Source organism: Calypte anna, chromosome 2 (genome assembly GCF_003957555.1).
Source record: "Calypte anna isolate BGI_N300 chromosome 2, bCalAnn1_v1.p, whole genome shotgun sequence".
NCBI lineage: Eukaryota > Metazoa > Chordata > Aves > Apodiformes > Trochilidae > Calypte > Calypte anna.
In genome coordinates this window covers 67,021,226-67,048,383 of record NC_044245.1, presented here as the reverse complement: position 1 = coordinate 67,048,383, position 27,158 = coordinate 67,021,226, and the positions used below count along the sequence as shown (strand labels likewise).

Below are 27,158 nucleotides of genomic sequence, written 5' to 3'. Positions count from 1 at the left end.
GCATCAATCCAAATTAAAATAAAGTGGACATACAGTTACTCTTTCATGAAATTCAAAACTGACGTGAACATTTATTAAAGACAGACACAGGTGTGAAAATAAAAGGAAAAACACCATGTAGCCTATCTACACTGTAGGAGGTTACATCAAAGATCTATCTCATTTCCTCCTTCATCCTACCCTTTTCCTTTTGCTTACAAGATGACAGACAAGTTTCCAGCCCTCATGCAAACTAAACAAAATTCACTCTGTAAAATAATATTTTATGTCAAATATATTAAGAATAATTCCAAATTGATGAATACACTGTCTTAACCTTTGTAAAGAAAATACTGAGTTTCTATCTCCATTAGGTTCCCTCACCCTCCTTGATAGCTTTGATAGCCTTGATAGCCATGAGACTGTGGCTACAGACAGTACAAATATCTGTACAGGCCCTTCTCTGCCACCTAAACTAAGATGCTAAATAGAATCACCAATCTACTTATATATGTTAATCACTTGAGTAACTTAAACTAGGTTCCATTTAATAGGTGATTTTTAGAACACAGTTAGAATTCCCTAGATTATTTTCCTGCTGTATTTTCTAAGTAAAACTTAAGTGGCCTTGAAATAAAAACCAAAAAAGCCCACAGCAAAGCACTAAAACATGCAGCATTTCTGATAATTCTAATGGAGCATGGAAGGAGAAGCAAGGAAAAACAAAAACACTTCAGTTTTTTTAATTATAAAAAACCCAAATTCACAAGTTAGAGCAGAATTTGGGCATGTCTAAATAGGCATTTTCCACAGTAGAAGTATTGCCTAAGCTCTTTTAGAACTTGCTTGCATGCCAGAGCAAATATTTTCATTTCAGTGAATTTGCTAGGCAACTCCCCAACATAAAGTGTATGGTAAAAACACTCCCCAGTAATATCAAGCCTGGAATATTTATTAAAAACATTTTGTGATCCATGAAAACAAACTCTAAATCTGCACATATTCAAACTACGAAATCCACTTAATGTATTAACCAGTACAACAGAATTTTATTTTAAACAGATTTTTGTATGTCAGAAGAGATGGTGGTGAGTGGGTGCTCTTCTATACATTATTGCTAAGATTTGACCCTCTGAGACACCACTGACTAAAATTAGCATGCTTTATTTCAAGCTTGTTCAGATGCACACTGTACTATGTTCCACTGCTCTACAGTAGAATTAGCAGCAGGATTTAGAAGCATTATAAGGTTATTTTCTTATGAGAAAATGGAGGACATATTAGGATGCAAGTTGTGATTCTGTCTGTACTTTCCTCTCTGATATACCCAACATCATGCAGGCCTAGTGACTACACATTTCCCTCTGCACCACCAAAAATAAGTATGTATGTTCACTTATTACTGTAGCCTCTGAAAAATAGAAATGGTAATATATGGGTGAAGGTCTACTGCTATGGTAATAATACCATTACTTTCCACTTCCTACTACTTTTTAATAATTAGTTAATTTAGAAAAAAACATTAACAGTTATGATTCTTTAAGCACCATGAGGACCACACTCTGTTCTTCTCTGACTGCATGGTTGATCCTGTTCTGTTAAGTAAAGGGAAAAGGGATCTTTTATATGACTGAACAAAGGATTATCATCCAGTTTCACAACATGATTGAATATAATGATCTATGGTATTTAAGCAATGAATACCTTTCTGAAGTGAACTGAATTTATAATGACTGCTGTTGCTTTAGCTTATTTACAGTGAATTTCACACATTCATGAGACTGCCCAGGGAGGTTGCAGAGTCCCCTTTTCAGCAAATATTCAAAACCTGCCTGGATGCAAACCTGTGTCGTGTGCTCTAGGTGATCCTGCTTTAGTGGGAGAGTTGAACTGCATGATCTCTAGAGGTCTCTTCCAACTCTGATAATTCAGTGATTCTGTGAGACATATGTAGATGAAATAGGAGCATTTCTACTATATACAAAACCAAAAGCAATTTAATTAGTGTTAACAATGGAAAAGAGCATAAAACATGCTCGCTCTTTGAAGGGCAATTTCTAGGATTTTTGGTGCTAAGCCTTTGTATTGCACACAAAATTAATAGCTAAATGGTTATTACTGTCTTTACAGTTAATGCCTGCCTCTTCCAAAGACAGAAAGCTTGATTAAGTGTATTGTTATTTGCTGGGCTCTGATCCACATTCGCAGTGGAAACCCATCTCAGCAGAAGTGCTATGAATTTTATTCTTGTCCTTGAAAGGATCTCACAAGAATGTACACAGACAGACTAGTTTTTGAAAACTTGACACTTCTGACCAAGAATTACAGCAAGGAGGAAAGAAAGGACAACATCATAGTTCCTGTCATCTTAATACTTCAAAAGAAGAAATGTTAAAGACAGAAAGATCAAGTACTTTACATTTAAAAAAAAGACCCACTGGGGTCTGGGGTCATCATATACTTTGATAAGATTTTCCATAAAACCCAAACCCCACCCCCAACTAAGCAATCCGTCCCCAGTGATGCCCATTCTCTGCTTCATTTTTTACTTTCTTATACAATGGCATCCAACTATCAGATTGCAAATCCTGTGCAACCACAAAAATAGCAATGTTCTTCACAGTGGTTTTTACTGCCCTTTGGACTGAAACTGCCTTGGAGGAAAAGAAAAAAAAGGAGGACAAAAAGAAGGACAAAAAAGGAAATTAACTATTGTACTTTGCTACTGGCCAAGTTCTGTAAACTTCTGTAAATAAAATTTAGAAATAGCTTTTCCATTTTGGGGTTTCTCAGTGTAATTAGAAACTGAGTAGCAGCTGGATATTAATCATGCAAGTACTGGAAAATATGGACTGGGTGATACTGGTTGGATCAGATGTAGAACAGACCTTCACATTAGACTACACTCACTGCCATAAGCTAGCAAAATGTATTCAGAAAGATGAAACTAGAATAAGAGTAGAATAATGTACTGACAAAATACCTGGACATTAGATCACAAAGTGATAGGCATAAGGTCTTAAAGACAAGAAAGAAAAAAAATACTGTGTGAACTGTAACATTGTCTGTGGGCAACGTGACCATACTAATTTCTTCCTTTTAAGAACCAGTTTTCTGAGGTGAAAGGGGAAAGCAATAGTTTGGTTGCTTTTTGGTTACCATTTCTAGGTCACTTGAAACATTTTACAAGTATCCACTGGAAATTTCCCACTTAATGACGTGAATATCAGCTTGTGAACTGTGAAGTCAAAAGAGCATGCAAAGAAAAAATACAAACCACACAAATGCTATGGGAAGAATCACAGAGAACCACAGATTACCCGAAAGAATGACTGCTCATATTTTTTCTTTGCATAGCTTTCCAGCTGAGATGCAGACACTCAGCTTGCAAGAATCCAAGCAGCTTCAGAAAGCTGAGCATCTGGCACAGGCACTTGGTCCTTCTTACAAGACTCAGGAGCTGAAGACCTGGTAGATGTGCGTGCTGAACTCAAGGTTGAATAAAGACGGAATGTAGGAGTTTAGCTGCACCCCTGAAGCAGCATAAGTCCTGGAGGTTTACTGACCCACCCAGAATCTCTGGTCTTGACAAAATATGCAGTGCTGCTGGTTGCATGACATGAATCATGCCTGAGCCACTTGATAATGCTGTGGAGTTCAAGAAGGCAGACTCTCCATCCCTGCTCCTCCAGAAGCTTATTGCTCAGTCTCAAGCACTTCCAGTGGGAATGGGCTGCACAATGGCTTTTTCTCTTTTTTTGACTACCCAGAAAATGTGGACACTGCTAGTGAAATTAAATTATAGCCTATTTATTAAAAAATGGAACAGTGTATAATGTCAGTTATGAATATCGGAAAGCATGTACTGAGGAGAGGAAAGGTACATTGAAAATTGACAAGTGAATCAACACAAAAACTACAAGTATTACTTACAAGGTAAATCCCTTATCCAGAATCAAACTGTAAAAAGTTGCTAGACAAAGACACACAGGATCTGCTAGAATTTGACACTCATAAGCCAGCAACATTGCAGTTACAGACTGCCACTTAAAACACTGCAGTATCTCCCATGGATCTGCTCTTAAAAAAAAAAATCAAAGTTACCGATTTGCAAATGCAACACAGGTGTTGCAACTAAAGAGAAAAAAGCTAAGGCTTGTTTGAAGCTTGTTCCAGTTAGCAAATAGGAATCTAATTCCCCAGGATAATTTGAATAAATATATATGTTTTTTCCAAGGGCATCATAACTGTAGTAGAAAATTACTTTAAACCAGAGAATGAACATACACATTTCTGAAGAATGAGTAACAGTTAAGCAAGTCTTTTCATAAGAAAGTGCCTCAACAGGTATACTGACACTACAAAGCGTGTGTAAGGCATCCAGGCCAAACTGGTGATGATGCTTTCAGACATATCTAAAAATACTACAAGTTTGCCACTTGCTGAGATAAATGGCAGGAAGTGAAAGAGATGATAGAGCTTTTCAGGTACAATAATTCTGAAATACAGATAACATCTCTCAACACGTTGCTTATTTAACATTCCAAAGAATCAACATGCAAGCGTCCTTTGGAGCAATGTAAAATTTAAAAACTGTGTTTCAGTTTAGCTTACCACAAACACTACTCTCAGACTCCTAAGACTACTTGAGAAAACTGCCTACTCACATATGCATCCATTAGAAACAGATTGAAATTCTCACCAAATACGAGTAAGCCTTTGACTCAAACTCAGCATCTTGTTTACACGAGGCCTATACAGAGGCAGTAACATACAAAGCTTTCCAGAAGCCCTTATTTTTCTTTCTCCTAGCATGCTCTTCATAAAACAAGAAACACACAATGCATTCATCCAGACTGAGGAAAACCACTGAATTTTTGTCCTAGGAGGTACAAGGCGCAGCCTTAGCTCAGTTTATTTCTAGTTACTAAGGTCTCATCACGCAGCTGCTGGAACTGAAACTTGCCAAATATAATATATAAATGGAGTTGTGGCTGCATGGCCAAGATTCCAGTGCACTCGTGGGCAAAAATAACAGCAGTACAGCTTAGCTGGAATAGCCCACAGGGAGAAACCTTTTTATAGGACAAATAAGAACAGTTAGCAATGGCCCCTACTAAACCATGAATTCACAGATACACACATTCGTTTTTAGAGAGGATGGACTTTTCATGAAGAGTCTTGTTCTACAGACCAAGTAGGGAAAAAGATAGAAGTTAAATCCTGTTCTTGCTGAATCCATTAGCAAAGTTCCCCTATGTTTTAGGTGGGATCAAATTTTGTTTATGTGGCAATTTTTAATTTGAGAGAGAAATTTTTTTTCAGAAAAGACATAATTCAAACTGTCCTATCTTGGATTACCTAGAAGCTGCTTCTGCTCAGAACAAACTGTCTGCCTCAGCAGATCCATGTATCCAGAAAATAAATTTAATTGAAGAGGCTAAATTAATATGGAAATTTTCAGATTTATAAGGTTACCTATTCACATCTGTTTACTTCTCTGCCACTGAAGAACGAGAAAATACACCTACAAACCAAACAGAAACTACCAAACTGTACCAATAAAAGGGGGGTTTAAGAGGAAGACAGAGGCTTGTAAATGGTAGATTAATCAATAAGACTGCAGTTCTTCACACAGACTAAAGATCAATAAATGACCCTGTATTATTCCAGTGGTGCTTGTAAAGGATTTTATTAGGATTCCAGAGAAGATGTGATTAAAGGGCCAGTAACTGCCACACACTGTGACAGTGCCATGCTTTCTACCTCTGCAGCCAAAAAAAAATGCAGAGTTTTGCCTCTTTCAGTAATGTAAGAAGCACTGAGCACCATAATGACACCTTGGCTAATCATATGTACTGTGCCCTAGAAACAGTCTTGATCAAAGCATTCTACCGCCCAGAGTCCTTCTAAGTTCTGTAAAAAGTTTCAAAGGTTCACTAACTATGAAAAGTTGCATTTAAGCTGGCTCTGTATTGCAATGTGTCATGATAAGTAGGTCCCATTGTCATCTTCTGATTACATATAAAAATTGTTATTTTCATTTACTGTCAGCATGATGATATCGACATCTTATTCTTGTGATAACTCTGTAAGACTGATAAGACTGAATTTTGACAACAGTGGACAGAAACCAACAGCCATGCTACTGCTTTGTGACTGTGCTGAGCTGGCAGAAGTAGAACAGAGGCCACTGAGAGAATCTGCATCTTCTTTACTGACAATGAATCCATTTCATGGCTGCAGAAAAACACATCTATACTTGGCAAGGACTCCACTTAAGAAAAAAAAGAAGTATCAGTGTTTTAGTGGACATTATAGAAAAGTTACTTCCCAAGTGAATCTGACGCATTAAGAACACCTCTTTAACTGCTGCCTAATGATTTCTGCAGATGTGAAAGGGAATATTTTACTGCTATTTTCAGCCATCTGTGCTGACTTTTCTTTCAGCTCAGGTTTACCAAAACTGTAATAAAAGACCCTGTGCTTTATGGCATCACATGCTTATTAGAATCAATACACCAATTAAACATATCACAGATATCACAGGAACTAACTGCTGAACTCACACTGGCAGAAGCACAATTTTGTGCATAGGGCTTAATAATTAGCAGGCTCTAGTTATCTTCTTATTCTACTTAAAGGTTTTTCTCAGTAATAAAGGGAATTCAGAAGGAAGCTAGCTTAGAAGTAATAACTTGACAATAATGCTCAGAAGGCCACCACTAATTCCTTGTTAGACCACAGGGCTCTTGTCACTGGGGACAAGTTAAATCCTTTTGAGTGCATCTGCACTGAGGTTCTACTTTGGATGTGCAGCAAACTTGTAAAGTGAATTTCTTCATCGTCCATGCTTTGCTCCACATCATGGCCCAGCATTTCAGACTGAATGGGCTTAATGTGTGCTCCAGCAGTAACTGAACATCAAGGCACCAGGACTGGACAAGAATTAGTCCACAGTGACAGCCAAAATATAAAGCATATGCAATGCAGACATCAGGTTCTTTACATAAATTGTTTTGCCTTACTGATACATTTCTACAGATCTGCTCTATGCATTAAAGCAGACACTGTCTCAATATTTTCAGCTCATAGAATCATAGAATTGTCTGGGTTGGAAGGGATCTCAGAGATCATCAAGTCCAACCCTTGATCCACTACCGCTGCAGTTACCAGACCATGGCACTGAGTGCCACATCCAGTCTCTTTTTAAATATCTCCAGGGATGGAGAATCTACTACTTCCCTGGGCAGCCCATTCCAATGCCTGATCACCCTCTCCGTAAAGAAATTCTTTCTAATGTCCAACCTAAACCTCCCCTGGCACAACTTGAGACTGTGCCCTCTTGTCTTGCTGAGAGTTGCCTGGGAAAAGAGACCAACCCCCCCTGGCTACACCCTCCTTTTAGGTAGTTGTAGAGAGTGATGAGGTCTCCTCGGAGCCTCCTCTTTTCCAGGCTGAACAGCCCCAGCTCCCTCACCTCTCCTCATAGGGTCTGTGCTCGAGTCCCTTCACCAGCCTGGTTGCCCTCCTTTGGACCCGTTCCAGGACCTCGATATCCTTCCTGAACCGAGGGGCCCAGAACTGGACACAGTACTTGAGGTGTGGCCTCACCAGTGCTGAGTACAGGGGCAGAATCCCCTCCTTGGACCTGCTGGCCACGCTGTTTGCGATACAGGCCAGGATGCCATTGGCCTTCTTGGCCACCTGGGCACACTGCTGGCTCATGTTCAGCTTCCTGTCAATCCAGACTCCCAGGTCCCTTTCTGCCTGGCTGCTCTCAGCCACTCTGTGCCCAGCCTGGAGCTCCTCATGGGGTTGTTGTGGCCAAAGTGCAGGACCTGGCACTTGGCCATGTTAAACCTCAAATAGAGCTCCCCAGCAAGGCTTGATCTTTCAGGGATGGTGGTGATTGAGCCCACACTTAACTGGCTGTCATGCTGCTTGTATCAGCTTCAGCAGGTCCTTCTATCAGCACCTCTTATTCCTTAGTTACTAGGATAAATACTTTCCTGACCATGCAGCCAGCAAACCAGCTTTCTAAAAAGCACAAAAAAGCAAATTGGTGAGTGAATGACACCTCTACTCTTCCACAATGATAAAATAAATTATTATTGAGCTGGATCAGCTTTGTTGATCTAGATCACTGTTTTTGCTTAAGAAATTGAGATGCTATCACAAAAGAGAAAAAAAAAAAAAAAAAAAAAAAAGGAAAAAGGAAAAAAAAGGTGAGGAGCTGCCTTTTTGGACACTGAAAACATATTAACCAAACTATGGCCTGAAGAACAGACATGAAAGTGCTACAAAACCTTCCAAAACAGATGGGCAAGTTACATTTATAATACTTAAAATATTTATTCTGCTCACAATACAGACTATTTTTATTACCAGCACAAATATCAGGGGCACAATACACAAACTGGAAGTTCAGAGTGAAAAGCAACAGTTCAACAAGAAGTGCTTTTGGAAAGAATCACAAAACCTTGTAGAGGCCTCTCTTTGGAACAGGTCCTTGTGATTGAAAATTATTACTCTCTATTAATAATTAAGCCTGTCAACTCTTATTTTACTTGGTGATATACTACTATTGCCCTCACCAATTGAGCAAAAATAGTAATATGTAAACTAAATTAGGGAAAAGTTAGAAAGCAAATATCTTTATGCAGAAAAGCAGTATTATCTGAGGTAGTGCACCCAAATTTATTTGCAGACATTATTAGAGAAAGGCTGCTACAAACTGGCAGGTCAAAAGAAGGCTAGCTCACAAGTAGCAGCAATGAGACTGACAAATTATTCACTGCAGTGGAAAAGCATTACTAAGAAGTGTAGAGAGACATTGTCAACCAGGTGCCTCGAGTTGCCAAAGAGTGGGTGTGAGTCCACCTGTGCCTGGTTAGGAGGGCAGGCCCCCTATTACCAGGGGGCCAATAAAGGTGGGACACACACCCACAGAAGGCACCTCAGCTCACTCTGGTGCGAGGCATGGAGAGGCCAGCAGCTCGTCGAGCCTCTGGAGCAAGAAAGGCTCTTCCCGCTACACTTCTACCCTGGAAGCGCTGTGTGGTGGCTGGAGTCCTGGAAGAGACCAGCAGCTCGTCGAGCTTCAGGAGCAAGAATGGCTCCTCCTGCTACAAAGAAGGAAAAGACTATATGGTATATATGGAAAATAAAGTCATATGTTCTTCTCTTTTGAAGGAATGGCAGCTAAAACCAGAACTAATACATACAGCTGAAAGGCAAATCTGTTCAATGCAAGTGTCACACAGAAATGGTGTATTTAATTGCTTTGGTAGAGATGGTATGTGATGAGCTGCAATGGTGCTGAGGAAGTCTGAAGTTTCCCTTGCAATTCCCTGGATAAGACGTGTTTGGGTTTTTTTTTCTTACTGCCTCAGGGCAATCAGTTTCACCACAAAAACTGTCACTGAGGACTTTTCCCAAAGCTAATTTACAAGATGCTTTTTACACATCCATTCCCAGGGAGCATTTCTATCACAACATGTGGCCTGACAACTCTCAGTACACATCATCAGAGTGGCATAAAAAGCTCTAACCTTTCAGCTACGGTACAGCAACCAACTGCACCCACGCTCCTAGTCTACTGTGATGAAAATTACTTAGGGACTTGTAGTTTTTATTTGCAGCAGGAACTTTCAGCAGAAGGATCTGTTTCACCAAACTTAGCTCAGCTGCTCTCCTCTCTTCAGGATCTCCAGGCTCTTTGACAGCTGCACCTCTCATTCAACACAGCCACAAAGTTTAAATATGTAGAGGGCTGCATATAACTAAGATAAACCAAACATGAAGAAAGGAACAATTCACAGCAAGTGAAATGGAAGACAACATCTCTATGAAGTGACATGGTTCAAATGTGCCAGTCCATCAAAAATCAGTCAATTAAATCAAGGTAAAGATCTATGCTTTCAGAAAGTACTTAGTGTGGAAAAGTTAAGACTAAAGCAATAATTTTAGGTTCAGCAGACTGTGATCTATGGTAATTCAGCTATTGGCTTCAAGGGGCAGATTAAAAACAAATTTTACACAATATTCCAATACTTATGTTAATATAATTGACAAAAAATACATTTTGACAGTTAAATAAATTGAAACATTGCATATTAAACATGCAGCTATCTCCTTTCAACTACGGTCCTGTTGAAAATAATCAGCATGAGAAGAAACTCTGAGTGCTACAAGAAAGGTTTCTAATGATTTAATATCACTTATTTCAAGTCAGTCCTGGCAGGATTATTACTTAGAACCACTTGCCTAATGTTACCTTTAAACTCTGAAATGACCCTGAAGCTGTCCCCACTTGTGTGGTTTGAATGATGCCTATGCAGCAGTACAGGCTACACTGGGCTCCCTCTCTGCCACCTGACTCCGCCAGGAGCTGCTTTTAAGTGACTGATACTCTGGTCTGGGGGCTGCCTAGATGCCTGCTTTGGGAAACCAACCTCCTGTTTCTCTAAGGTGGTACTGCTTTTACCAGCACAACTGCTGAAAGATGCTCTTTGTATACCTTTGATTAAACTCCAGTTGCATCTTTCAGAAGCTAAGTGATCCACAGCTTTTAAAAATTAGTGTCTGCCCTTGGAAGTATGTTTTATCATATTACTTACTATCACTGTCATTCAAAAAACCCCCCTCTTCCTGCATTTTCTTCTCCCTTATTTGCTCCTGCTGACACCAACATCTGTACAGCTGTTTGGTGAGGGGCGTGGGAAAGCAGGCAGGTTAACAACCAACACACCCCTGGAACGTGACTGGAAAAAAACTGCTTCCTGGCCAGCCTGATCCCGCTTCCTATGTACCACTCCAACTACTACTCCAGGGACCAGACAGGACTGTTGTTTCCAGAGGCAATGCCAACTTCAGAGCTTTTCAACGACAGACTAATGGTTACAGTCTACTCCCAATGAAATGTTTCTTGGGTTTGAAACACACTCCCTGAATTTTCTTCCCTGAGCTGCTGAGCAACATCACAGGTATGTCTCAGTCAGGTGGCTAATTCACCTCTCTGAAGTGTTTGAGTTCCCGGCTCAAGGGCCAACAAAATTCTTTGGAATACCTCAATATCAAATCTATTACCCGAGATCTCATTTTTAATTGTGTTTAAACTGCAAGATGGAAAAAAAATGGACCAAAAGGAACAGGTTTAAGCTATCGAGCAAGCTATTAAAGCAACAGCCACACTACAAAGTAAATTACTTCTACTTCAACAAAGATGCTTTTTAGGAAAAAAATGGCAGCAGTTACATGCAAAGTACAGCCAGCATGTTGTACAAACATCAATAAGGAATGCAAAATTTGTACCCTTGGTGGCAGCTGTCTGTTTTACAATAGCAGGAGCTTTTTCATTTTTCGGTATACGGTGTACTACTTTGCATCAAACATATTTATTAGAACAGCAACAGCTATCTTCTATGTGTCTTACCTGACAAAAAGCACTTCTGTGCAACAACATTAGATCCTTGCTGTGCATTTTTGTAGGGGTTTCTTCAAATCACTACAAGCCATTAACCTTTCACTTCAGGTAAGTAATGAACAGTGACTTTTCCAATAAAGGAAATCAGCTGTGTTACCAATGGCAGCTCCACTTTTAAAATCCATGCACCAACACCCCGTGCATGCACTTGTAATTTTTTTTTTTTTTTAAATCAATTCTGGTATGAAATAAGAAAGGTTCCCTTTGGCTTCACCTTGAGCTGATAATGAACAAACTCTCAGTGAAGCCTGCTCCCAAGGAAGTCTTTCTTAATAGCACTGAATAAGAATAAAATGAAATTTCACTTAGGAAGCAAGATGTATTGCTTCCTGCTTTCCTTGCAGGGTATCTTGCAATTGGACCAGTGCTAATTGGACACTTCAGCTGAACAATTTAAATTAAAAAGGAAAAAATGAGACTCCAATTTCCCTTGGTTTCCGACAGTGTCATTGACCAACACCGATACGCTGAACTGCAAAATCAACATGGGACCTTAATTACACTGGAGGAAAGTGCAGGAAAAGCTTTGTGAGGTTCTCTTATTAATTTTACTTATGTACTACATTAACATACATTTTCTTGCAGAAACACAAAAGTGCTTCCTAAAGAACTTGCTCTGCTTTGTTGTCTTGTGCAACAGTAGCAGCTACCACAGGCTGAAAAATGTCTCAGCAACATTAGTGTGATTCTGTATTAGTATCAAATGAGGTATAAAATGGGTTAAAATTTTCTGCCTGACATCAGGGCATATCACTTACAAAGGAAGTGGTAAAAGCTGACAGATTCAGGACAGCAAGCTAGAAGAAAGAGACATAATTAAAATGTAGGCTATTTCTTAGGCAGACGCTAATTTGGAACAACTTGCATCTCTCTGTTTTGTGTTTATACATACTGGTGGTCAAAAATCATGCATATAATATAAAGGCCCAGAAAATCTTCTAAGTTGAGGGAATGCAGTAACAATGAATACTAATTTTTCCTTTCCCACCCAGTTTCATTCTATCCATTAATGCATCCTTAACCCTTGTGCCCTTAAGTATTCTCTTCCTTTCATCATTTCTCCCATTAACAGGGCTTCCTCCTCTCCAAAAGCAGCAGCTGTGAACTACTTATTTTAGCATCGAATTTCCAAAAGGAGCTTCCTGCATGAAGCAGGCACACACCAGCCTGTCTCAGCAGAACATGTATAAGCTTAGGAGAGATGATGGAGAACAAAGGATAGCTAAGAGAGGCTCTGCCTTGCATCTTCTTATTCTGGCTTTCCCTCTGCACTTTTTGTATGGCAAAACCACTAAAAAGGATGCACTGAAAAAGGGCATCCCACTACTTCCTTCGTTTAATTCCATATATTGGCATTCAAAATCAGATTTTACTTATGAATTTAAAGGTAGGTTTGATTTCATGTTAATAGGATGATAACCTTTAATTTTCTACAAAAGACTTGCGATATTTTTGTGGCAGAAATATATAGTCACATAATGCTTCGATGCATTTTATTAAACTTCATTCATACTTCCTTAATATTCTGCATGCAGCAGCTAGAAACCAGCAAACTGCTGATGGGATGCATTTTTAAAGTCTCAAAGTACCTCAAATACCAGCTCAGTAAAGACTTAGGGGGGAAAAAAAAAAAAAAAAAAAAAAAAAGATAAATAAAAAGCCTCAAGAGACCAGAGAGACTGCTATTCTCATCTGATATAGAAAGATGGATTCAGAAAAGACTTGATTTTAGCAGTATAAAATCCACAAGCCCATAAAGCCCCTGTTTTCTGTTTCCCCCCATAGAATAAAATAGATAACATCAACATGTAAAAACAATGTTAAAAATGCATAACCAGAGATACAAAAAATGACTTGACATTTATCTGCAGAATTAAACAGGGCTCAGAGCACATTTTATATTTTTAGACCATCATATAAATATAATTAATTTAGTTTCCATCAATCACTTCTGCATAAACATGAAACAAACAGTTCCCACAGTGAATCTCAGGATTCCACATTAATCATTGCTCTGACTGATCATTTAATTACAGCAAGAATCAAATACATCGGACTGTTTCCCCCAAATTGTTCTGCATTCTCTCCAGAATTTTCTGCCATGTTCTGTGTTTTTATGAGACTCCTTGTTCCCTACTAACATTTAGGGAACCTGTGCCTGCAAAATACTAAATGCATACATATTTCTGCTTTTCAAACTGCCTGGTAACTGTATATGCAGGCTATTTCCCCTCCCCAACTCCTCCAAAGTGGTTTGCAGGAAAAAATTACAGAAATATGATAATGTTGATATATTTGCATAAGGAAGATTTTGAAGTGTCCTCAATTTTCTTCTTTTGTATGTTTAATTCATTACCCTACAACCCAGCATGAAGATGGTGACCGGGCTACCCTTAACTATAATAACAGCTTGAACACATCATAGCTTGTCCCAGAAGTATCTTTTTCAAGGTACTTTGAGGGGATTTTTTTAAAAAAATCCACTGCAACAGGCGTATTAGCTATTCATATAATTAACCTATGTATTTGAAAAAATAAAGTATCCTGCCCAGCCTTTCTTTGTCACTTAATTTAAATAAAAGCAGAAGTCACCTATAAAAATATAGAGAGTAAATATAAATCAGAGGGCAACTATAAACTTATACTGAATAATTTTGTAGTAACCTTATTACTTCACTGTCACTAGCAAAGCATAGTACCAAACATACATGGGGTACCTTTTGAAAATTCTAATTTTCAATTTAGTATTTTTGCTGCTGTCATGACAACATCAACTAATACCATGTAATTTCATACTAAAGAGAATGAACAGTAAGTCAATTTCTTGTAAGTCAATTGTTCTTTGTGTGAAGTTTGTTTTAGTGCTAAATATACAATATCAAAGAAGAAGAAAAACCTCTTAATGCACTGGCACATCTTTAACAAAAGAGATTGCTCTGCCTGGGAATTTTTTTAAATCTACATATAAATACTGAATACTGTCCTTAGGGTATAATGCCATGAAATGGAACTTTATGGCTTTCTCTCTTCATGTGACAGTGGTGTTGGAATAATTTGTTGTTATCCAGAAGAGAACTGCATCAGGGTGTGTTTTATATTACAGATTGTCCAGTAATAATTAGTTCATGTCTTTCTCTTAGGCTACTTCTCTGCTTACTTCCTTGACTCTCAGGGGTACCTTTCCAGACTGAAACCATTAAGTAATTATATAGCAGTGACTGACAGAGTGCCATTAAACAAGCAGTTTAATTTGTTCAGGGTGTTTTGGTTGGATTGCTCAGCTGTAATGATCCTCTTGATGTAATATTCCAGTTCTTAAAAACCACAATTCATTGCCACAGCAGCAGCACTTCTATGCCAATAGGATGACCATCAGCACGAAGAATTCTCCTTTAATTTACCTTCAGAAACAATAATGTTTCACCACATCAGATCTCCCAATTTGTTCCCATTCAGGATTGACACGTTTTGTTTCACTCTACAGAAATCTTATAGCATTGGTTGCCAAAAGACAAAATGTGAGGCTTTTCCTCAGATATCATTAAGGGTTAATACAACTCCATTGCAGAAGGTAAAGATGACTTAAATCTAGTTGTACGTATTCACTGAGATATGACATATTCAAATTTTGTTCATAATAATCAAAAAATGGGGTAGAATCGGAGGTTTTATTGAAAGCTGCTGTTTACTTCTAGGCACACTCTATAAAGTAGAAGGTCACTGTTACTACATGTTGAAGCTGCAGGAGATGCTCTCAGCAAAACTGAGAACTAAAATCAGCAGATGCAGGCCTAGTAATCTGCAAAGTAAAACACAAATGTTCTTGCAGTACTATGAAAACAAATGCACACACCTTCTAAAAACCAAAAGCAAATGACACAAATATTTGTGCAGAGAAAGTGATGCTATTCTGTAAGGACCACTGGGAATATACGTGGCAGTGGCAGCAGACACTGCAAGATCAATTCCTGTGGTGTAGTAACTATAAACCACTTGCACTTCTATTAAAAAATTAGGCAATCAATAGCTCAGTGTTGCCAATAGTTTCAACAAATTCCAGATTACAGCAATAAGCAGACAGCTCATGAAGGAATACACAGCTCTCCCCATTCTTAAAAGCATCTTCCAACCAAAAAAGTGATGCAACAGCTGGGGCATCGTTAGGAATACCGCGCTGTATGGACATGATCCATGTGACAGTCATCCCACAGGACATTACAAATGAAACTAAATTTTCTTACACATGCATCCCCATAAGATCAGCAAGGTCTGCAGATTCACTAAAAAAACACTATAACTTATGCTATTTTCTTATACTTTTTCTATTTTCCTTATTCTACATCAAAGCTTTCTGAAAAGTTATGCATGACTAGCATCCTTTCCTATGTACTTGAACAGTTATGCTTTATATATATACAAGAACAGTACTTTGCTTCTTTACATAAGTGCAAAAACAGAGTCAAAGTGATCATTCAGGGAATAGCACAATGTGAAGGAGACTGCCCTCAAACCCAATTTTAGAAGACAAAAGCAAGGCTGTGATTACTTGTCTCACATAGTGAGAACGACACATTCTTCTTCACATTCTCCTCTATGCATTTAGTTTGGAATAACATTTTTTGTTCCCACTTCAGACTTTAGCTGCTTCCTAGGTGACAGATAAATGGTGTGCTTTGGGGAAAGGAGCTTTACATCAGGCTGGCTCAGCCAACTTTGCCCCCTCCGTGCCTGGTTATATTTACAGCTACACCTTACATTACAGGGTCTTGAGCAAGCATGAAGTGCCTGCAAAAATGCTGCTGATTCAGAACCCTCCACCTGCGGTGGGACAACTTGTTACACCCACTTCAAACAGGGTTAGGTGGCCATGCAAGACATACAGCAGGGTAGCTGTAAACCTGCTATATAATTCTTGTTATGGCTTTGGGAATTAGCTTTTTCCTTTTCTTCTCTCTTTTTTTTTTTCTTTTTTCTTTTTTCAATTTAAAAGAACAAGATACTAAAAAGCTGAAAGCTCCTAGCTCACCTACAAGAGAACATTCATATAATATGTAGTATGATTACTCCCTTGAATCAACCATAATGTTCCAACCTGTCCTTCCCATACAGAAACATCATCTATACTACACACTTCATAATGAAGCATAATAATTGAGAGGAATTTTTCGTTTGGCATTAAGAGAAATGTGACCAACATAAAAAAGCAAGCCATGAAATTCTGATGCCCCTTCCTGAGCTAGGTACTGGAAAAATGCTGCAGCTTCCAGGGAAACCACTCTTCCACCTGAATACTACATTGTAAAGGTACGAATCACACACAGAATCACAAAATCGTTCTGTCTGGAAAAGACTTTGAAGATCATCAAATCCAAACATTAAATGGCGACTGATGCTTCTCACTACCTTAAAAGATTCTGGAGTGAGGTTGCAATCACAAGTTTCTGTGATGGAGCAAGTAAAAGTGACACAGGGTGTTTGAGGTCACTCTGGCAAAAGGGAGACGAATGTCCAGATGCTGCACCTGCTGTACATAGAGTCATGGGACTGAAGTTATACTGAATGTAGAGCATGTTACTGTCTCTTTTCACTTCTAATCATAAGCAGACATCTTCTGCTCTGCTACAGATATCTAGAGCTACATGGGATTAAAGAAATTATATACTCTGTATTTAATGGCCTCTAACTACTTATGCTGAATGGATTATCTCCCCTACACAGTATAAGCAGCTGAACTGCACAGTGCAGATGCTAAATGCTTGCTGAAAACTCAACCACACCAAAGAATAAAGGGTTACCTTACCAGCTCAAATACCTGCTGCTGTTAAAATAACCAGTGTGATATATTATGTTTGATTCTCTCAGTGGGAAACCGAAGATCTGAATAAGTAAAGAAGAAAGCAAAACCATGCAAGGAACAAGAAGCCAAAGCAAGGCTAGGGATGTTAAGTCTGTAGTGAGGATCTAAAATTTTTACTGTTTCACCTCTGAGTTTGGGGGCAATGGAGTACTTTTAAAAATACCAGACATGTGCAGTTTAAATAGCTATTTATAATTTTTTTAAAACAAAGCAAAATCCATCCTCATAACAAATCATATGGGTACAGTATTCTATTAATTTCATTACAATCATACTGTGAAATGAGACACTTCTCAAAATATCTGAAAATAATATTCACACATTATATGAAATATGCAGCACTTGGCTTTTTGGATTAACAGATGTAAAATAATTTCAGTTGCACCTACTTATAAATAATTTACTTCTCTTAAAAAGTATGTATAAATAATGCAACCCTTCAGAGAATTAACATTTACTTTCTTAGTTGAATGAACTAGCTGAAATATCTGGAAAGTTTAGCCCTTTGAAGAGATGACCAATTTCAATATATGACTGAAAAGTATGCAACAGGTTCTCTTAAGGAACAGAAGAATGAGGGTGGGATACGTTAACATTTTTTTAAACGTAGATCACATTCCTATGATCATCAAAGAGAGATAAACAATCTTTTTCTTTCTTGTAACTTGCCCTACATGCATTTTCAGTGGGTGACCTGAGGAAGTAGCTTAAATGGAAGAGGAATCTTGGGACTTTTCAGATGAACAGCACCTACAGGAAAAATATGCTAAATTACACACACAGCTCTGTGATGCTGTAGAAGTTTCATGCCTGTGACCTCTGGACAGAACCTGCACATACATCAGACATTCCCAGCAAGCAGCAAGGTGGTCTTCCCTGACACAAGCAGCAGAGAAAAGACTCATGTTGGGCCCCAGGGAGGAAGGGAAGAAGTCATTGTAGGCCACAAGTCACACATACAGAGAGGGACTTCTGGAAGAGGACTGCATTTTGAGCACTGACAGAGAAGTGATCTGTGAAATGAAAAAAAATGGAGGAAACTGCTGCAGCTGCTAGGGCAGACCAACATTCTGTGAACTGATGGCATGAAGGATTGCACAAATGTGAAGCCCAGGAGGACAGGCTTACAGAAGTGCAATGTCCTCCAGCTCCATCTCCTCTGGGCATGGCAGCTATTCAGCACCAGCTGGCAGGAACAAAATGGGAGAACAGTTCTCACAGATGGAAGAAAGGAACGAGATCTTGTGGTGTTCTTTGGTCTGCTCATCATGCTGTAAGTGAGCTCAAAGAGTGACAAGATCTCTGGTCTTTGAATTTCCTTACTAGAACTTACTCAGCCTTGGGTAAGATCTCAATTTGCCTCTAGGCTTACAAAGCTCATAAGGCAACCTGCAGGGCCATGAAGTCTCAAAGCAATGCCTGGAAGGAAAAAGCCATTCTTAGGATCCATCTCAGAAGACCAAGACTTACTACAGCATAGGAGGATGCAAGGTGACTTAAGAAAACACCAGCCCTGTCATCTTGGTAACTTGAATGAACATGTCTGAGACTCAGCCTGCAGGAGGTACCTCTGGCAGGAGAGAGGCATTTGAGCAGAGACCTGACGTCATATACACAGCTGGAGTGAGAGAATTATTCTTCACCTACAAGAAATGGCTGAAAAGTAATAGAAACTGAAAGATCACAGGAGAAAAATCAAAGCAGAATGGAAACAGGAGCCCTTTCCGCTTTCAAGCCCTAGCTCCAACCCAAGGTACTTGAAAGGAACTAAAATGCTTTGCTTTGTATCAGCTCCATCTATTTATTAGTATGGTTACCAACAAGAAACAAGACTTTGCTATTGAGTATTTCTCACGGATGACTACACTTTTAATAGTACATATAACAGAACATTTAGAAATTTTGTAATGACCACAACGAACATTGTAACAAAAATAGAGTAAAAAAACAGTCATTCAAAATGCCTGTAACTCTGCTAACATCCTCCTGCACACATACACAACCATAATGTATCCATGAGAAAGTTTCAAGCTTGGAATAAAACAACATCAATGGGAGAAAATAATTTGAGAAAGAGGTCCTGTTTTTTCCCTCCTTCACTGCCTTGGATGTACACATTGTCAGGTCTTCAAGCCTTGTTTAATTACTTTGTGCAGAGGACTGGAATCCCCTAAGTGTTAGTGCGTGTGTGGGACAGTGGGAATGCATGGTGAAATTTGGTAGCTACACAAGCAAGTTAATGGCATTTTTAAAATACAGACCTATTACTCAGATTCTACTGCTTCAATTTTTCATTCCTTAAAATTCAGTAAATCCAGTACCAAACAATTAATCAGTTCTGTATCTGATTCAATTACCAGTATTTGACCAATGACAAGAAGAATGATATGGGATGGTATTACCAAGAAGACTCACACAGTAAAATATATTTTTTCTGTGCTACTGGGGGAGAAAAATAAAACAGAATTGTCTAGCAAAGGCAGAGCCCTCGGAGTAGAAATTCGAGGATGCCATTACTGTACTGGTTACCTGTGGTGAGGGCTGCATAGATCTGCTGCTTTTTAACTCCCCCATGTGGTCAAGCGAGTTTTTAAGTTTGTAAGTCCATCCCAGGTTTCTCCCTCTCTATACCATCCTCTACAGAGTTAGATGAAAAGGCTAGTAGTGGACTAGGAAAAATGCAAACTTGAAAAAAAATTCATTAAGAGGACAGAAAGCACAAGAAACACCTCAAAAGTCTCAAAAGTCACTCAGTTGCTCCATATAGTCCCTATAGCTCCCTATAGCCCCCTAAATTTAGTTCCTAACTCCCAGCACACAAGTGACTAAACTACAGCGTGAAATAGTACCCATGTTTGACAGTTTACAAGTGGGTTTAATCACCTTAGTACAGATTTACTAATGATTTATAATCCAATTTATCTTGGAAATAACCAATATTTCAAGTACCTGACACCAGAGGTATCTGAACTAGTATAATCTCATTGCAATTAAGAGCCTCAGACCATTCAATTGCAATCTGTCACTACTTCTCAAATAGCACTTGTTACAGTTATTTTTCTTTAATGTCTCCTGTAAGTTACAGTAAATAATCAGATAGTCTTCACATACATACATGGTCATATGTAGACATACATAATCATATGTATGTCTAAAAGGTGACGAAAAGGCTATGAGAAAAAAAAATATGAAATCCTTACTGTTGAGATATACTCTGTGTTACAAGCATTAATGCGGCTTTAGGACAGTTTAGTTTAGGCAGGATATAAATGACTGTCCTCCACTTTGCTCTTTTGTTCAGTCATTAAAGTTTACTTAATATTCATGAAAAATACTTTATATCCCTGGAAGCTAAAGGCCTCTCTTTATTAACAGAACAATTACACCTCTGGCTGTATCATAAATTACCTACGCTGTCAGGACAACATACTTAAAACCTTATGTGGAGGAACAATCTAGCTATAAGAGATTTGTTTTCATGCCTAACAATTACTAAAAATGCTTTTCTGTTTATTTCAGTTATAAAGAGTCCTTTTTATTTATAGTTGTCACATATTACCAGTACCACTAGGAAATCTTTCAAAGTCAGTATAAAATTTGAAACAGGGAATTTCCACTGGTGTTTGTGCTTACTGCTCACACACACTGAATTTCCCACGAGATATATATACAATTTTGTGATTGATCTTCCCAAAGAAAGGTCTAGCTGGAGGCAGCTGGCTTGGGCTGGGAAAAAGCAGTCACCAAATAGGCATCTTTCTCATTATGACAGGCACGGGTGGCATTGAAGGTGATATTAAAACACTTTTCTTGCCTTGTCAAAGCTGTCCCTGCAACCCAATGAAACATGCACAGCTTTCCACAAATTGAGGTTCAAAAGTACATCTTAACTTCTACTTCCATTGGAAAAAAACCCAAAAACAACAACCAAGCAGAGTTTTGTGGAAATGTCTTAATGAATTATAGCTTTAGCTTCAGGTGGAACCTTACGAATCCACTGCTGTTTTATGCCCACAACTATAGTTTTTATTTCTTATGGTAAATGCTGGATTCTACAACAGCTTAGACTAAGAAGCTGTTTTAGTCAAATTTCCATTCTTATCCTGCAAAAGTGTTCAGAAAAATTTATTATGTTGATTGAAATTACAGTGTTTATTCTCAAAGCAGTATCTTCTCCCATGAAGTAAGAGAAAGATCTTACCAAGAAGCAGCAGGAGAAAACAGTAAAGACCCATAAATAAAAACATCCTTTTGATTTAAAAATAGATTTTAAATATTTTGATCTTAAGAAATAAGGCTAAATCTAAAAGCAGACACAGAAATCTCTCCTAAGTACTACTTAACTGTTACTTTCTACACTGAAAATGATCTGTAGCACATACACCAGAGAGTAGTGATATGGTTACTTTTTAAGAGACAGCAATGGAAAATACAGGCTTGACAGCATATACCATGACCAAATTAAACATTGCTTTTCTGCTTTGCATAATTTACATATACAGAATTTGCTTTATAAACAATATTGGCATTTGGAATTTGTTTATCTAACAATAAAAATATGCCACATCACTTCTGCACAAGTAAGCTCTATGAGTATCTACACATTATCTTTAGTTTGCTGTACTGGCTGTCTTAAAGTTGCTTTGTAACCAGCTGCTATGGAAAAGAACTGAGTGCACATGTCAAAGACCAAAACCAAAAATGAAGTCCTTAATGCACAAGTGTTAAGAGTAGCTTTTAGTTTTGTCAACTAAATGTGTCACTGCTGATGTTTGTTAGTATGGTAGTAGAAAATAGTGTTAGTACTAGCAATTTGGCTTTGCAGTGATTTCCAACCTATGTCAACTGCCCTGAAAAAACAAATTTGACAAGCAATGGTCAAATATGAAAGAGATCGACCCCTGGATTTTTCTTTGTTCCCACTGGGTAACAGCTGTCCTCTGTATTTGTCCTTTTGACACAAAGACAGACCTAATTCTTAACCAGCTGCATGCCCCAGTATGCACCGTACACAGGATTTCAGGTCAGCCAGAGAACAAATGCTGGGCCAGGGAAGCATCTGCACAAACAAGTAAGGTGGGTAAGTGGCTTTTCAGTATTATTATATTGCGCGTTTCTCCTACGTAAGTTTTGCAACATATCTGTATACGAACTGTGTACGACTTAAAAACTGTGCAATATAATAAGGAAAAATGCCACTTACCTGACTTTTCTTAATATGCTCTACAAGAATTCAGTCTCACTAGCATGCTAAATATAGGGATGTCATAGAAGAGCACAGAGTCAGTCTTTTGACAACGAAGAATGTCATGTAGCCTAAAAAGAAATTACAAAGGGTTTTTGCTTCTCTAGAGGAAAAAAACAGACTATAATAATTTTTCTGTGATGCTATAATGTAAATTTTTTTCCAAGAAGATGTTTCTGCCATTTTCTGCCACTCTTTCACATGTGTTTCTGCCACTCCACACACCATTTCTATATTCCTTTGAAAGAGATTCTCTAATTTTTCCTAAATTATTTTCCTAAGTGTGATTTCTCTGCTGATAAATAAAGATACCTCCAATACATTCATCACTTGCTAGATCTATTTAATCCATGCTCAATGACTGGAACAAAAATAAAAAAGTTGAAGGAATTTCATAGCCAGACACAGAAAATTAAGTGTCAATAACCAAATTAATTGTTTCTAAAACTACAGAACATTTACTGCATTTTTATAACACTGTTCAAGTATTCAGATAGGCTCATTTAGCAAGAATAAGAAAACCCCTGTTTTTAGATACCGCACTAGGCCTGAAGATGTCTTGACACTGCATGATAACTAAAATTAATGAAAACATTACGTACAAAGGGCAGGGTAGGAAAAAAACCCACAATAAACAACCTAACCAAAAGCAAACTAAGCCCATACCAAATTCTGGAAGACTGAATTGCAGAGTGCTATCAATAAAATTTACACATATTTTGTTTCAAAAAATCCAAACCTCACTCACCCTTTACATACACACAATACAAATTTACTGAAATACTGAAATCCAAGATCCTCTTAGTGCAATGAAAGATGAATGGTGGGAAAATTCAGGTTCAATTATCTGCAGAATTATAACATACTTTGCATACTCAGTATGTTATCTGACTAGACAGGTAAGTCATGCCCAAATCTACACCACCCTTTGATATGATGTAGAGAAACCTCATGAACACAACACTGTCAATGGAGGCAAAATTTCCCTTCTGACTCAGGTCAGATGAAATTTTTACACAGGACATTAGTAAAAATAACCCAAACATTTCTAGCCTTATACTATCTGTGCAGTGGTGAATGTAAGATGCACTTGATTCTCCCAGAACAGCCGTATAGTTTACAACACTTTTAATTTCACTCTTATTCCCAGTATCTCAGATTCAAATAAACAGACCTCTATTACATAGAACTGGGTTAGGTGGATTTCTGGGCAAACTATAGCAATGTATTTTCCTGTGAACATTACATAGTACGTCACTTTTAACATTTCTCAACTCCTGCACAAAGTCTAGGTTTGCAAAGATATGCGCCACAGAAATAACAAAAGCTGAAATTTAGGTTCATATGCAATGCTACCCAACTTCAGAACAGAATGAAGAATAAAATATTACTCAGAATTAAACAACCCGAAAACCTGTTTTGCCTCTAGTGTCTCACCAAAATCTTTCTGCTTTTGCAGCTTTTCAACTATAATTATAGAATCACAGAATGATTTGGGTTGGAAAGGACCTTAAAGCTCATCTAGTTCCAACCCTCCCTGCGTAGGCAGGGACATCCCTCACTAGACCAGGTTGCTTCAAGCCCCCACCAACCTGGCCTTGAACACTTCCAGGAAGGGCCACAACTTCCCTGGGCAACCTGTGCCAGCGTCTCACCACCCTTGCACAAAAGAATTTCTTCATCATGTCTAGCATAAATCCCCTTTGTCTTATCACTACATGTCCTTGTAAAAAGTCTCCAGCTATTCTGTAGTCCCCCTCAGGTACTGGAAGGCTGGCATAAGATCTCCATGGAGTCTTCTCTTCTCCATCCCCAGAAGCCTAATGGGAGCAGAACTCAATACTGAGGAAGGACAAAGTAAGCTTGAATTTCTTCACAGAAACTAAACCATACTCTTTAGGATACTTAACAAATTCAAAACTCATATTAACTTCAAATCCCGACCACCGTAAGCTCTCTAAAGCAAAGCTTAAAATCTAGAAGACATTTCCTAAAAGAAAAATATACTCACAGCACCCAGCACCAAAAAGTGTCTTTATATTAAGAGAGCCAGCCTTAAATGATCTTTGTCATATATACAACTGAAGAATTATCTGGTTTAAAAAGGAAGATTCCAAAACAACGGGTAAAGATAGAAAGGATAAATTATGTTCTTCACTGCTGAAGGTTGTAACAGAACCAGTAGTAAAATGTGATTTTTCTAAACTTCTGTTCCTTGAAAGTAGACACTACACTATCTCACAGCCTTTGCAAGTTTCTTAAATCCACAAAAAAGAAATTGCATAAATATATGCCACTTTCTGACTCAGCTATAAGAGAAAGGGATTACATTAATTTTACCTGTTCATCTTAGTAGAGACTTTTTTTCCAGTGTCCTGTTCTTCGCATTTGTTCTTTAGCCAGAGGATGATGCCAGGCTCTTCTCAATTATGCCCAATGACAGGACAAGAGGCAATGGAGATACACTTGAGCATAGGTGGTTCCACAGAAACAGGAGGAAAACATTTTTTACTGTGAGAGTGACAGAGCACTGGCACAGGCTGCCCAGGGAGGCTGTGGAGTCTCCTTCTCTGGAGATGCTCAAAACCCACCTGGACACATTCCTGTGTGACCTTCTGTAGGTGACCCTGCTCTGGAAGGGGGGTTGATATTTCAAGGTCCCATCCAATTCCTAACTTTCTGTGATTCTGTGACTGAGATGCATTTCATGCTTTTTCCTACTAAAACATTCTGAGCTGTTCAGACTAGTGATCTGTTCAACACCATTCTTAAGTGACAAAGAGTAACAAAGAGAGGAAAAGTTATAAATTTCTTAGTACAACAATACCACAGTTTAAGGCACCAGATTGAAAGGCCAGGCCTTCCTAATACCATATTCACATCTACTCAACACTTACTTTCTGAACAAGGAAAAGTGATGAAACTTTCTATTGCTTACCAGAATGAGAGACATTCTGCCTAGTAATTAAATAAATGCTAAATTTCTGTCTCCATATAAAAAAAATGGCCAGATGTTAACTTCAGTGAGTTTGCTTAACTACTACATAGTTTGATGTGAGGTTGTAATATATAGGAAAAAATTGTTATATGGAACTGAAATTTTTCAGGGTTTTAAAATGTCTCTTGACTACAAAGAGTTGAATATATGTCATTTGACAGATGTGAGAACAGGATGATTCAACAAGTGCTATTACAACGCATACAGCATTACAGAAGCTTCAGGCTTCTGGCTAATGGTAATTACTGTACATTGCAAAGAATTGGTAAGAATGTTAAATTTTATGTTTGCTGCTTTACCTAAATCCTTAATGAAACTTACCACTACTTCACTGCTGAGATCTACAGAATAACTAAGGGAAACATCATCTCAGACACAGGTTCTCTCTAAGTAAGCCAAGCCAAATTACTAGTTCAGTTTAAGAAAATCACATGACACAAAGGGCTACCTGATTATTTATTCATGTTTCTAAAGTTAATGTACGAATTATTAGAAATTTTGGATTTTCCGTCTCTATGACTGAAAGTCACGTTTGGAAAATAATTCCAGATCCTACCGTCATGTGATGTGGAGTCTGATCTTTTCAAAGCACAGTAGAACTACTAATTAGAGTGAGAACTCTCACACACAAATGCTTCACTATTTAATTTACAAAGCAACAATCTGGTCATGTCTCATGATGATTCAGAGCGATGTTAACCTGTCTCAGAAACTGTGAGCTCAAACCACAGCAGGCTTCCGAATCAAGCATTTTGAAGTATTTCAGGTCAGTAACACCATTTCATCTCGGAACCATTCTGCTTTAAACTAGCTGTATTCCATCTCTCGTGCCAGAAATTTGTTCCCTCTGGCAGCAGCAGGAAATATAAATTAAAATGTGTATGTCTTAAGCAAAAAATGAATGGTAACGAACGGTTATTGATCAGGAGTGACCTCCCTCCACATGCCTGCATGGTCGCTGGGAGAAATTCCACACACTGCAGAAATGATGGCTTTTATCACTGAAGTTTATCACGTGTACTGGCATTGCACTACACATCCTACTAGCACCACATGATGCATGGCTAAGAGTAGACATGAAGAGCAATTAAAAAAAAAAGAAATAATAAGCAATAAGAAAGTGGGTAAAATATTACGACTGAAGATCATCATCTGTTGTTTTTTCATTACTGCCTAGCACAGGTATGCTGTATACAGTACACAGTATCAAAATTGCCTGCAAGCTGTGGCTCTGAGGTAGTCCTGGATCATAGAATCATAGAATTGCTGGGTTGGAAGGGACCTCAGAGATTACCGAGTCTAACCCTTGATCCACTATTGCTGCAGTTACCAGACCATGGCACTGAGTGCCACATCCAGTCTCCTTTTAAATATCTCCAGGGATGGAGAATCCACTACTTCCCTGGGCAGCCCATTCCAATGCTTGATCACTTGATCAATGCTTGATCAATTCTTCTTTCTGTGGAAGTTGAAAGCTGGCAGAATACAGCTACACACATTTCAGAACTGGAATTGTCCCTGTAAAATATCTTTTTTTCTTTCTTGTTTCCAACCAATCACATGTGAGCAAGAGGACGTATCCCACTGCACA

The 27,158-nt window shown here is 38.3% G+C and overlaps 1 protein-coding gene across 2 annotated transcripts in view; it reads right to left on the bottom strand.

Annotated features, from left to right (window-relative positions):
• Positions 1 to 27,158, bottom strand: part of LYRM4 (LYR motif containing 4) — an 87,618-nt gene that overhangs the window by 24,048 nt on the left and 36,412 nt on the right. The window contains exon 3 of one of the 2 annotated variants that reach the window (XR_003987164.1): positions 22,528 to 22,640. The exons of the other annotated variant lie outside the window; for it this stretch is intronic. The gene's annotated coding sequence lies outside the window, so the exon portion shown is untranslated. The remainder of the gene's footprint in view (positions 1 to 22,527; positions 22,641 to 27,158) is intronic. 2 annotated transcript variants of the gene reach the window in all.